The sequence below is a fragment of the Hyaena hyaena genome, unplaced genomic scaffold (assembly GCF_003009895.1).
Source record: "Hyaena hyaena isolate Hyena2069 unplaced genomic scaffold, ASM300989v1 scaffold_65, whole genome shotgun sequence".
Taxonomy (NCBI): domain Eukaryota; kingdom Metazoa; phylum Chordata; class Mammalia; order Carnivora; family Hyaenidae; genus Hyaena; species Hyaena hyaena.
In genome coordinates, this window is record NW_024080697.1 from 2,291,862 (window position 1) to 2,303,163 (window position 11,302).

The 11,302-nt window shown below is 42.5% G+C and overlaps 1 protein-coding gene and 1 non-coding gene across 8 annotated transcripts in view; both read left to right on the plus strand.

Annotated features, from left to right (window-relative positions):
- TTLL5 (tubulin tyrosine ligase like 5) overlaps positions 1-11,302 on the plus strand; it is a 286,366-nt gene that overhangs the window by 260,812 nt on the left and 14,252 nt on the right. The gene's annotated exons all lie outside the window — the stretch shown is intronic.
- TRNAF-GAA lies at positions 10,170-10,243 on the plus strand. Its single transcript has one exon. It is a non-coding gene; the product is annotated as a tRNA-Phe (tRNA).

An 11,302-nucleotide genomic window follows, 5' to 3' on the forward strand; every position in this document is an offset into this window, starting at 1 on the left:
GGGCTCCATCTCACGAACCCTGAGATCATGACCTGAGCTGAAACCGAGAGTCAGACACTTAACCCACTAAGCCATCCAGGTGCCCCTCCTTTTTTTATTTTTGTTCTTGTTTTTTTGTTTGTAGTGAGGAAGCTATTAAAACATGCCTTTATTTTTCAGTTATTCATAGAATGTTTTTTAAATTGCAGTATAATTAACATATGATGTTATATTAGTTTCAGGTGTACAATGTAGCGATTCAACAATTTTATACATTACTCAGTGGTTATCACAGTAAGTGTACTCTTAATCCCCTTCACCTGCTTCACCCATCCCCTATCCAGCTCTTCTCTGGTAACCATTAGTTTATTCTCTGTATTTAAGAGTGTTGTTTTTGGTTTTTTTTCTTTGTTTTGTTTCTTAAATTCTACATATGCATGAAATCATATGGTATTTTTCTCTCTGATTTACTTCACTTAGCATTATACCGTCTGCATCCATGTTGTTGCAAATGGGGCAGATGGCAAGATTTCATTCTTTTTTATGGCTGAGTAATGTGTGTGTGTGTGTGCGCGCGCACACGCACGCACAAGCACTGCATCTTTCCATTCATCTATTGATGGACACTTGGGCCGCTACCATATTTTGGCTATTGTAAATAATGCTGCAGTAAACATAGGGGTGCGTATATCTTTTCGAATTAGTGTTTTTGTTTTCTTTGGGTAAATACCCAGTAGTGGAATTATTAGGTCATATGGTATTCTTATTTTTAATTTTTGAGGAACCTCCATTATGTTTTCCAGAGTGGCTGCACCAGTTTGCATTCCCACCAGCAGTGTACCGGGTTCCTTTTTCTTACATTTTTTTTTACATTTATTTATTTTTGAGAGACACAGAGAGACCGATTACACGTGGGGGAAGAGCAGAAAGAGAAGGAGACACAGAATCCAAAGCAGGCTCCGGGCTCTGAACTGTCAGCACTGAGCCTCACATGGGGCTCAAACTCACAAACTGTGAGATCATGACCTGAGCCGAAGTTGAACACTTAACCTACTGAGCTGTCCAGGCGCCCCAGGGGTTCCTTTTTCTACACATCCTCACCAACACTTGTTCCTTGTGTTTGTGATTTTAGGCATTCTGACAGGTGTGAGATGATAGCTCACGGTAGTTTTGATGTCCACATCCCTGATGATAAGTGAGGTTGAGCATCTTTTCACGTGTCTGTTGGCCATCTGTAGGTCTTCCTGGGGAAATGTTTGTTCATGTCTTATGCCCATTTTTAATTGGATTATTTAGTTTTTTTTCATCTTGAGTTGTATAAATTCTTTATATATTTTGATATTAACTCCTTATCAGATATATCATATGCAAACATCTTCTCTGTCTCAGTAGGTTGTCTTTTTGTTTTGATTGTTTCCTTTGCTGTGCAGAAGCTTTTTATTTTTCCGTAGTCCCAATAGTTTATTTTTGCTTTTGTTTCCCTTGCCTGAGGAGACACATCTAGAAAAATGTTGCTACAGCCAGTGTCAGAGAAATTACTGCCTGTGCTCCTTCTAGGATTTGTAGGGTTTCAGGTCTTACACTTAGGTCTTTAATCCATTTTGAATTTATTTTTGTATGTGGTATAAGAAAGTGGTCCAGTTTCATTCTTTTGCATGTGGCTGTCCAGCTTTCCCAGCACCATTGGTTGAAGAGATTAGCTTTTCCCCCCATGTCATATTCTTGCCTCCTTTGTCATAAGTTCCTTAATTCACCGTATAATCCTGGGTTTATTTCTGGGCCCTCTATTCTGTTCTGTTGGTGTATGTGTCTGTTTTGTGCCAGTACCACACTGAGTACTACAGCTTTGTAGTAGATCTTGAAATCTGGGACTGTGATACTTCCAGCTTTGTTCTTCTTATTCAGGATTGCCTTGGCTACTGGGGTCTTTGGTGGTTCCATACAAATTTTAAGATTATTTGTTCTAGCTCTGTGAGAATGCTGTTGGTATTTGAGTAGGGATTGTATTAAGTATGTAGACTGCTTTGCGTAGCATAGACATTTTAACAATATTTGCTCTTCCAATCCGTGAGCATGGGATGTCTTTCCTTTTCTGTGTGTCACCTTCAGGTCCTTTCATCGATATGTTACAGCTTTCAGAGTACAGGTCTTTCACCTCTTCAGTTACACTGATTCCTGTGTATCTTCTTGTTTTTGGTGCAATTACAAATGGGATTGTTTTCTTAGTTTCTCATTCTGCTACTTCATTATTAGTGTATAGAAAATGCGTGGATTACTATGAAGATAACATAAATAGAAACACTTTTAAAGAGAAAGGCACTGAAGAAATGAAATTTAAGTTCCCGCAGACTCCTGCAGTGTGGTCTCACTTGGTCATCTGCATTGTCCAGTTCTTTCTTCCTGTCGTTGCAGTTCGAGGACTCCTTTGAGAGAAAGAGCAGCTCTCCATTGAACACCTGCTCTACCCTGAGTGCTAGGGTTTTTACATGGAGTGTCTTCCCTTAATCATCCCAGCAATCACATGAGGAATGTTTCTTCCTGCCTCGCTTTTTAGCTGAGACTTGTATATTCCTTCCATGGGTGCTGTTTAGAAGATCAAGAGGATGCAGTTCCAAGATTGATTTTCTGCCAGATGCCTAGCTAACACCTTGCTTCAGCAAAGACCGGAGTGGCCCTTCTGAGGGATTTCTGAGGGATTTCTGAGGGATACGTTAGTCTGCCCTTGAGCTTTTCTCTTCTGTGTGTGTTTCCTTCCTCGGGGCTTGTTCTTTTATTCACACCCTCACAACTTCAGCTTCCACCTGCACTCTGACGATTTTGACACGTGGCCCCCGTCAGTGGCACCCAGAAGCCATCACGGTAACAAATCCCAGCTTAGCCGCCTAAGAGAAGGAAGAGGAGGGGTGCATCTGCTGACTCCTATGACTGGAGAGAACCAGGATGCCTCCAGGACCTAAGTGTGGTCAGGCCTTTCCTTTTCTCCATCCCTCTCTTCTTCATGCTCTTTCTCCATCTCCTTTCACGTCTCTTCACAACTTCATTAACCTCCCTCTTTCCTTCTTTCTGTGGTTTCTTCCATGCGGCAGATCAGATGGAGGGGAGTAGTTTGAGCAGCTCCAGCCTTATTCTTTCCAGCTCAGTGACCACAGAGTAAAGAGAGTGTTTCTCTTTCTGCATTAATGTGTAGAGATCCCAAGGAAGGGCTGTGATTGGCTTGGCTTGGATGACAAGGCCACCTCTTATGGCAGTAGATATGGCCCCGGGGGTGGGGACTTTGGCCAGGTTTGCATCACCTGCCAACTTTTGTGCTCTAGAGGGTATGAGACTCTCTTAATTATAGAGGACAAACTGATGGTTACCAGAGAGGAGGTGGGTGAAACAGATAAAGAGGATTAAGGAGTGTATTATCATGATGAGCACTGGATAATGTACGAAATTGTTGAAGAATCCCTGTATTGTACACCTGTAACTAATATAACACTGTATGCTAACTATGCTGGAATTTAAAAAAAAGGGGGGGGTATTGTACTGACACTTACTCCCCATTCTCCTCTCTCCCGCCTCCTGGCAGCCACTCATCTCTTTTCTGTCTCGGTGAATTTGACTATTCTACATACCACATGGAAGTGGAATCATAACAGTATTTGTCTTCTTGTGACTGGCTTATCTCACGTAGCATAATGTCTTCAGGGGTCAGCCGTGTTGTGGCACATGTCCGAATTTCCTTCCTGTAAGGCTGAATAATACTGTATTGCACATATGTACCCCATTTTATTTATTAATCCACCTGACAATGGATACTTGATTTGCCTCTACCGTCTGACTGTTATGAATAGTGCTGCTGTGAACATGAGTGTACAAATATCTCTTCAGGTCTGCTTTCAGTTCTTCTGGGTGTATCCCCCAAAGTAGAATTGCTGAATTATATAGTAATTCTGTTTCTAATTTTGTGGAGAACTGCCATACTCTTTTCCGTAACAGCCATACTGCTTTATGTTCCTACCAGCAGCGCCCAAGAGTCCCATTTCTCCACATCTTTGCTAACACTTTTCTTTTCTCTCTTCTCTTCTCTACCTTTTTTTCCCCTTCCATAGTAGCCATACTAATGGGGGAGGTGTTTGCAGTTTCTTTAAATTAAGCCTTGGTGGGGCTCCTGGGTAGTTCAGTCAGTTGAGCGACTGACTCTTGATTTTGGCCCAGGTCGTGATCCCAGGGTAGTGGGATCAAGCCCTGCGTCGGGCTCTGTGCTGAGCGTGGAACCTGCTTAAGACCCTCTCTCCCTCTGCCTTCTCTGTCTCTCTCAAATTAAAAAAAGAGAAAAAAGAAAACCTTGGTAACTGGGCTATTATGACTGCCGTTGATAGAATTAGAGTACCTGGTGTTGGGGATGAGTAGGACAAATAACACCATTAGTATTTTAAAAGTCAAATTTGGGGGCACCTGGGCAGCTCACTCACTTGAGTTTCTGACTATTGATTTGGCTCAGGTCATGATCTCATAGTTTGTGGGATCGAGCCCCTCACTGGGTTTGCACTGACAGCATGGAGCCTGCTTGGAATCCTTTCTCCCTCTCTTCCTTTCCTCTGCCTGTGCACTCGCTCTCTCTCGCTCTCTCTCAAAATTAATTTTAAAAACTTAAAAACATTTTTTAAGTCAAACTTGACATGAAGGCTGAACATTAAATTGAGAAAAGTCTTCTCAAAAGCTAGGGAGAAATTTGGGGCGCCTGGGTTGCTCAGTTGGTTAAGCATCCAACTTTGGCTCAGGTCGTGATTTTGCGGTTCGTGAGTTCCAGCCTTGCTTCGGGCTCTGTGCTGACAGCCAGCTCAGAGCCTGGAGCCTGCTTCAGATTCTGTATCTCTCTCTCTCTCTCTCTCTCTCTCTCTCTCAGAAATTTAAAAAAAAAAAAAAAAGCTAGGGAGAAATTTGAGCCAGATGTAGAGTTTACCTATTAAAGCTGTGAGTGGATAAATTCTCTGAGGGAAAGGATGTAAAAAATTAAAAAAGCAAAGTGCGAAGAAGAAAGAGCCAGTGGAGCCATCCAAGGAGGCAGCCTCTCCGAGACCCACAGAGGGGAGAGTCAAGAGAGTGGGAATGATTGATGAGCTCAGATGATACCTTTAAATTATCTGTGATTAAGATTTTGTTAAATTGAATCATTTTTGTGTGAATATACCCTGTAGAGTCCTTTATAACTTTCGGAATGTTTGTATATAGATTATCTTATTTGGCCCTTAGCCAAAGCACACAAATTAATACCATTATTATTTTTCCCAAATTACAAGAAAGAAGCAAACTCAGGGAGATTGGCATTTTCCTAGTTCCTGCTTGATACCTCTCACTTCCCCAAGATGATCGGTTTTGGGGAAGCTGAAGGCGGATGATGCCAGATCAGAGTGGGCACCAGAGCAGCTTCCCAGCACACCAGTGTCCAGGCAGCTTGTCATCCTGAGCACACGTGCTCTCACTCAGTACCTGCTGGAGGCCATGTCTACTCGCCCCCTCAGCTTCCTGTGACATACTAAGGAGTTTCCTTCTCTAGACTTTAGAGGAGTGGTTTTGAACGATGGGTCATGACGAAACAGTAGGTCATCAGATCAATTAGGGGGCCCCAGCCATGCTTCCCAGAGCCAGTGGTGCATGTCTCCCAACACTGCCCTCACTCACTTCATGTTGGTTACTTGAACTTGGCTGTGGTTGAACTCAGTCAATACCACAAAGCTAGGACCTTTGTTTTACCACAGAGAACCAGTTATTAAACATTCACTAGCATATGACTGATCATAGCCATCACTTCTTCCTCTCCCTCCCTCCCCCGCCCCTCCTGCAATAGAAGAGGATAGAATAGAAAGAAAAATACCAGGGACATCTATAATAAAAGTAAGAATTGCTTTGTGAGACTTCTATTTGGATCAAAAAGATATTTATGTATGTATTCATATACGATGTAGTTTTTACCAGAAATAATTTGAAAGTCAGTTGTCTCGAGTCCCTTCATTTCTTCCTCAAGTAATTGAAAGTCTGCTGTTTTGTTGATCTTTAGGCAGAAAACTAGTGTCCAGCATCTTTTTTGAATGAATGCTGTGTCAACTCTAGGTGGAATGAGACACAATTTGTACCAGGCTAGAAATTATTGTTCTAGAATAGACAAAATGCCTCTGTATATCAGTTCCTTTGAACTCAAAGCTGTATGAGTTTCCTATGCTCAGAAAACAGTAGTCATTATTTTTAAGTGCCCCAAGTTAGAAGGCCAATAAATAGGGAAAAAATCAGATTTAAGCACATAGCCATGTGTTACTCTACATTCTTCATTAGAACTTTCTAAGAAGGAATTAAATCTTTTTAGGAAAGTGAATGTACTTTTTTGTGAAATATATCGTTTTCCTTTTAATGATTTAGTGATTGGTTTTATAAATCCAGATTTCATAGATAGATAGATATATGTTTATGTTGTATATAAACATTTTATATGTAAATGTTATATATATCCTAGATATGCTTAAGTGGATTATGCTTCAAAACTAGATAGATGTCAGGGTGCCTGGGTGGCTCAGTCAGTTAAACGTCTAATTTCGGCTCAGGTCATGATCTTGTGGTTCGTGAGTTCAAGCCTGCATTGATTGGGCTCTGTGCTGACAGCTCAGAGCCTGGAGCCTGCTTCAGATTCTGTGTCTCCCTGCCCCAGCCCCGCTCACACACACGGTCTCTCTTTAAAGTAAACATTAAAAAAGCAAAACAAAAATACTAGATAGATGTATGTAGATCATGGAATTAAATCTCAAGAACTTTGATTTAGATCAGCCCTGCAATGTTGAAATTTTCATAAAAGGAAAGTTATTAAGTATTCTTATGCAAAAAAAAAAAAAAAAAGACTGCAAACACAAGAAACGGTATGCCCTTGCTATCTATATGGAGTTAGAAAAAAAACATTTTTCACTGAGTCACATTTGAAAGTCATTCATAAAGGTTTCTATCTCTCTTTCTATTCCATGATGTCAACTTTACCATGCCTATTTTACTGCTTTGTTGTAATAAGAAAATGAACAAGAGGGGTGCCTGGGTGGCTTAGTCGGTTAAGCGTCCGACTTTCGCTTAGGTCATGATCTCGCGGTTCGTGGGTTCGAGCCCCGCGTCGGGCTCTGTGCTGACTGCCAGCTCGGAGCCTGGAGCCTGTTTCAGTCTGTGACTCCCTCTCTCTCTGACCCTCCCCTGCTCACGCTGTCTCTCTCTCTCTCTTTCTCTCACTCTCTCCTAGAAATAAATAAAAATATTTAAAAAAAAAGAAAAGAAAAAAAAAGAAAATGAACAAGAATAAGGGGAACATGGCTTAAAGGTTCACAGGAGTTAAATGTGCTTTCAGAAAAGAGTTATGGAACATTTTTCTTGGAAGAATTTAGCTTAGTGTATATATGACTTCAATTCCTCGCTTGTTTGCAAGTAGAAAGTAAATCTCCCCCATAGATGGGCACTTGACCCAGGGCGCATTTGGCATCTAGGAGTTCAGCCGAGCACCCTGCTGTTCACTAGAAATGCAGAAGGTTTCTGGGAGGGCGCAGGCAGGCGCTCGGGTGCCCCTCTGCTCAGCCAGCTTGCTCCCCTCTCCCCTGGGGCTGCACTCCAGAGCAGTTCAGGGACTGCCTTTTCTCCGAACAAAGCCCGCACAGCTGTGCCCGGCGCCTCCGTGTCACCAGGCAGGGTTTCATGAACTGGATCTGATGCTCTTGTGCCTGTGGTGTTCATTCCTACACGCTGGAGCTGTGCCCGGGAAGGTGAGGGGCCAGCAGGTTGGCCCTCACTCCACAGCTGTCCCTGTCTCCTCCTGTCATTCAGGATATAAATAAATGGATTCATTCACTCTCTTATCAAGCCAGAATGTTGCCAGAAGGTACTATCAGGGCTACTCTGATCAGTTGGAAAGGGCCTTAAGGGCAGATCTAAGAGGCACAATTTACAGAAGCCTCCGCACTTAGGTAATTTTAAAAATTAAGTTTTTAATTTTACTTCTCCTGTTCACTTCAGACCTCGGAAGGAGAAAAGTAGCTTGAGTTATATGTTCATGTTGTTTGAGGTCTGGGCCTTCCTTAGTGGTATGGAAGTCATGGTGCATTCTTTGTTTTTTCTGAGCTAGAAAAGCCTTGAGTCTGATGATCTCATTGAAAATGTACTTCCCTTTCCTTAAGACAGCTGATGGGTGGGTGGTAGAAGCACTGATCTGGAGTGGATTGCTGCTTATCACACGGAGCTGTGGTATTTCAGAGGCCAAGTTTATATGGTTAGTTGGAAGTCTTTTGCTGCCCATAGGGAGCGCTGCTGTCAATCATTTCCCACAGCCGTTAATCCAGTATTTCCCAAGCAGCTGCCATGTAAATATGTACGTGGCAAAATGCTGGGCGCTCAGGTCATGTGAAGGTTTATAAGACGTGGTCTCTGCACCTCAAAGAGCGAATCACAGGAAATGAGCATCCACCCCCACCCTGCCCTCAACAATGATGTAAGAAGCAATGATTTGGGTGGTTTGGGAAAGTCTGTTCACCATTCCTCTCAGGGAACTTACTCCTCACAGTGAGCATGGGCGTGATTGGTGCCCTCAGCAGCTCTCTGTGCCTAGGTGCTCCTCCCAATGCACTTCACCTTGGCTGATATGGATCACGGTGCTGAACATAATTTTATTTGCTGTTACAGTAGCTCGAGCCAGTTACTTAATATGGTGCTAATGGGAGAACAGGAGACTGGAGGATAAACTGGGTTTGTTGGACTCTGAGAGTCGCCAAACCAGCACAACGTATTTTACAGGTGCTTCAAGATTTTTAAGGGTAGTTCTGCTAATATTTTATGTTTATGTTGCTTGTTGACTTTAAAACTAACCTAATATTGGTGTAACTTCATTTATTTGATAAATGCCAAGTGAGTGTACAAATAGTGTGATCCACAGCCATTTCACACACACACACAGACACACACACACACACACACACACGCACACCTTCCAGGTCAAGACATCAAAGCAAAAAACAAGATGGGCAACTTCAGTGAGTGGTTTTTCAGAATTCTACCATAAAAGAGTCAGGCTGTGATCATGGCCACAAAGAAGGTGGGGGGGAGGGGGGAGAGATGCAGTACACTGTTGTCCTGTGTGTCGTCCCTGCCCTTATACCCCCAGCACTGAGTCAGCAGGCAGGAGTGGAGAGCCCAGCTCTCCTGTCTTGGACCTTGGTGCTGAGCAAGATGGAGTAGAGGACTCTCCCTGATCATTTATAACCACAAACTGACCCTTATGTAAGCTTGGGCACAAATTCATATTCCCCAGGTACCCTGAAAAACTTCAGACTGAGAATTTAATCTAAGGTGGTCCTGAGCTAATAGTGGTCTTAGGCACCTAATGTAATCAAATGCATAGTTCTTTCTGGAGGGTTCTTCCTTCAACTCAAATCTCAAATTCTTTTTTTCCATTTTTTTAATGTTTATTTATTTTTGAGAGAGAGAGAGAGCATGAGTGGGATAAGGGACGGAGAAAGAGAGAGGGAGATGTAGAATCTGAAACAGGCTCCAGGCTCTGAGCTGTCAGCACAGGGCCTGACACGGGTCTCAACTCATGAGCTGTGAGATGACGACCTGAGCCAAAGTCAGACGTTCAACCAACTAAGCCACCCAGGCGCCCCTCAAATATTTATAGGTAAAGGTCAAAAAACTGTGAGATCACAGTTTAAAATCACAAAACAAATAAGGAAACATGGCACCATAAGCAAAAGTCAGCAAAAATAAGGATAACAGCATCAGACCAACAAAGATTAAAGATACTGAAATTACCAGACATCCAATAAAAATAAATTTTCTCATGTGTTTACAGAAATTAAAGGAAGGTGTAAAAAGTATGAGTGAAATCAAAAGATTAAAATTACAACTAAACAGATTAGAAAAAGAATCTATGTAGACTTTTCAAATTACAAAGATACAGTAGTTAAAGTTTTCAAATCAATGGCTGGGCTTAACTGCAGGTAGACCCAGCTGGAAAGATATTTAGTGAACTTGAAGATTTATTTAAAGAAATTATGTGAACTGCAGGACAGAATGATGAAAAATCACAAGAGAAGGCCTGATAGATATCTAGATAATTGGAGTTCTAGAAAGAAAAATAATGGGACAGGAACAATATTTGACTGGATAATGGCTAAAAATATTCCAAAACTAGAGCCAAAATATCTCAGGTGGGAGAGCATTAGACTGAAGATCTAAGGGTACCTGGTTCAATCCCCGGGTTTTGGCAAAGAGGAGATGTCCTCTTAGAGCCTGTAATAATTAAAGATATTTCAAAACTAATGAAAAGATACACCAGTTGCAGTGAATCACAAGAAATGCACATCTCAACACACCGTACTGAAGCTTTGAAATACTAAAGACAAAGAAGAGATGTTCAAAGCACCTGGAGACAAAAGAAGGCTTTCCAGAGGAATGCCAGCTTGACGGCGTACTTCCCAACCACAGGAGTGGAAGACAAACTACAGGGTGACATTGCGCCAATGAGAGAAAATAAGTAGCCAATCAGAAACATATTGTAATAAAAAATATCTTTCAAAGACAAGGATAAAAATAAAATATCTTTCAAACACATGTTGGCATTTTCCAACATGTAAAACCCAGAAGAATTCACAAAAGGAAAGCAAAGATTCTAAAGAATGGATATTTCATGAACAAAGGAAATTTTTTAAAGAAATAAACAAACCAAGAAATAGATTCAACTGTGGAGAACAAACTGATGGTTACTAGAGAGGAGGTGGATGGAAGGAGATGGCTGAGATAGGTGAGAGGGATTAAATAATACACTTACCATGATGGAAAAAAAGAAAAGTGAGACCAAGGGTGTGGCCAAAATATGCTTAAAAAAACAAAAGCATTAAAATGTCAGATTGTGCAAGGGACTAAAAACTGGGAAATTAGCCTGTGAGTTCGTGTTTCGGGTGACGAGCCATAGAGGGACCCGGTTTTCTCCACTCCAGCGGACTCCGGCTCAGAACACCCTGCGGGCAAGCCCCCGCCCATGCGCGCCAGCCCGACCCAGAGAAGGAAGCAGCGATTCTGACTCCGCTCCCAGAGCTCGGCAGGGAGCCTGGAATTGCCTGAGGGGGCTGCCTGGGAAGCTGTGTCTAAGGCAACTTCAGCGGGGCGCGCGGACGGGGATTTGGAGATTGGAACTGCCCTGGGTTGAAGAGTGCAACCAACTTCGGCTGCGCCCCTGGTACGGGGAGTTTACACCCCCAAAAGAGTGAGGAGCAGCGCTTGCTTCGAGAAGGGACTGGAGCACCGTCACTCTCCTCCCCACAACCGC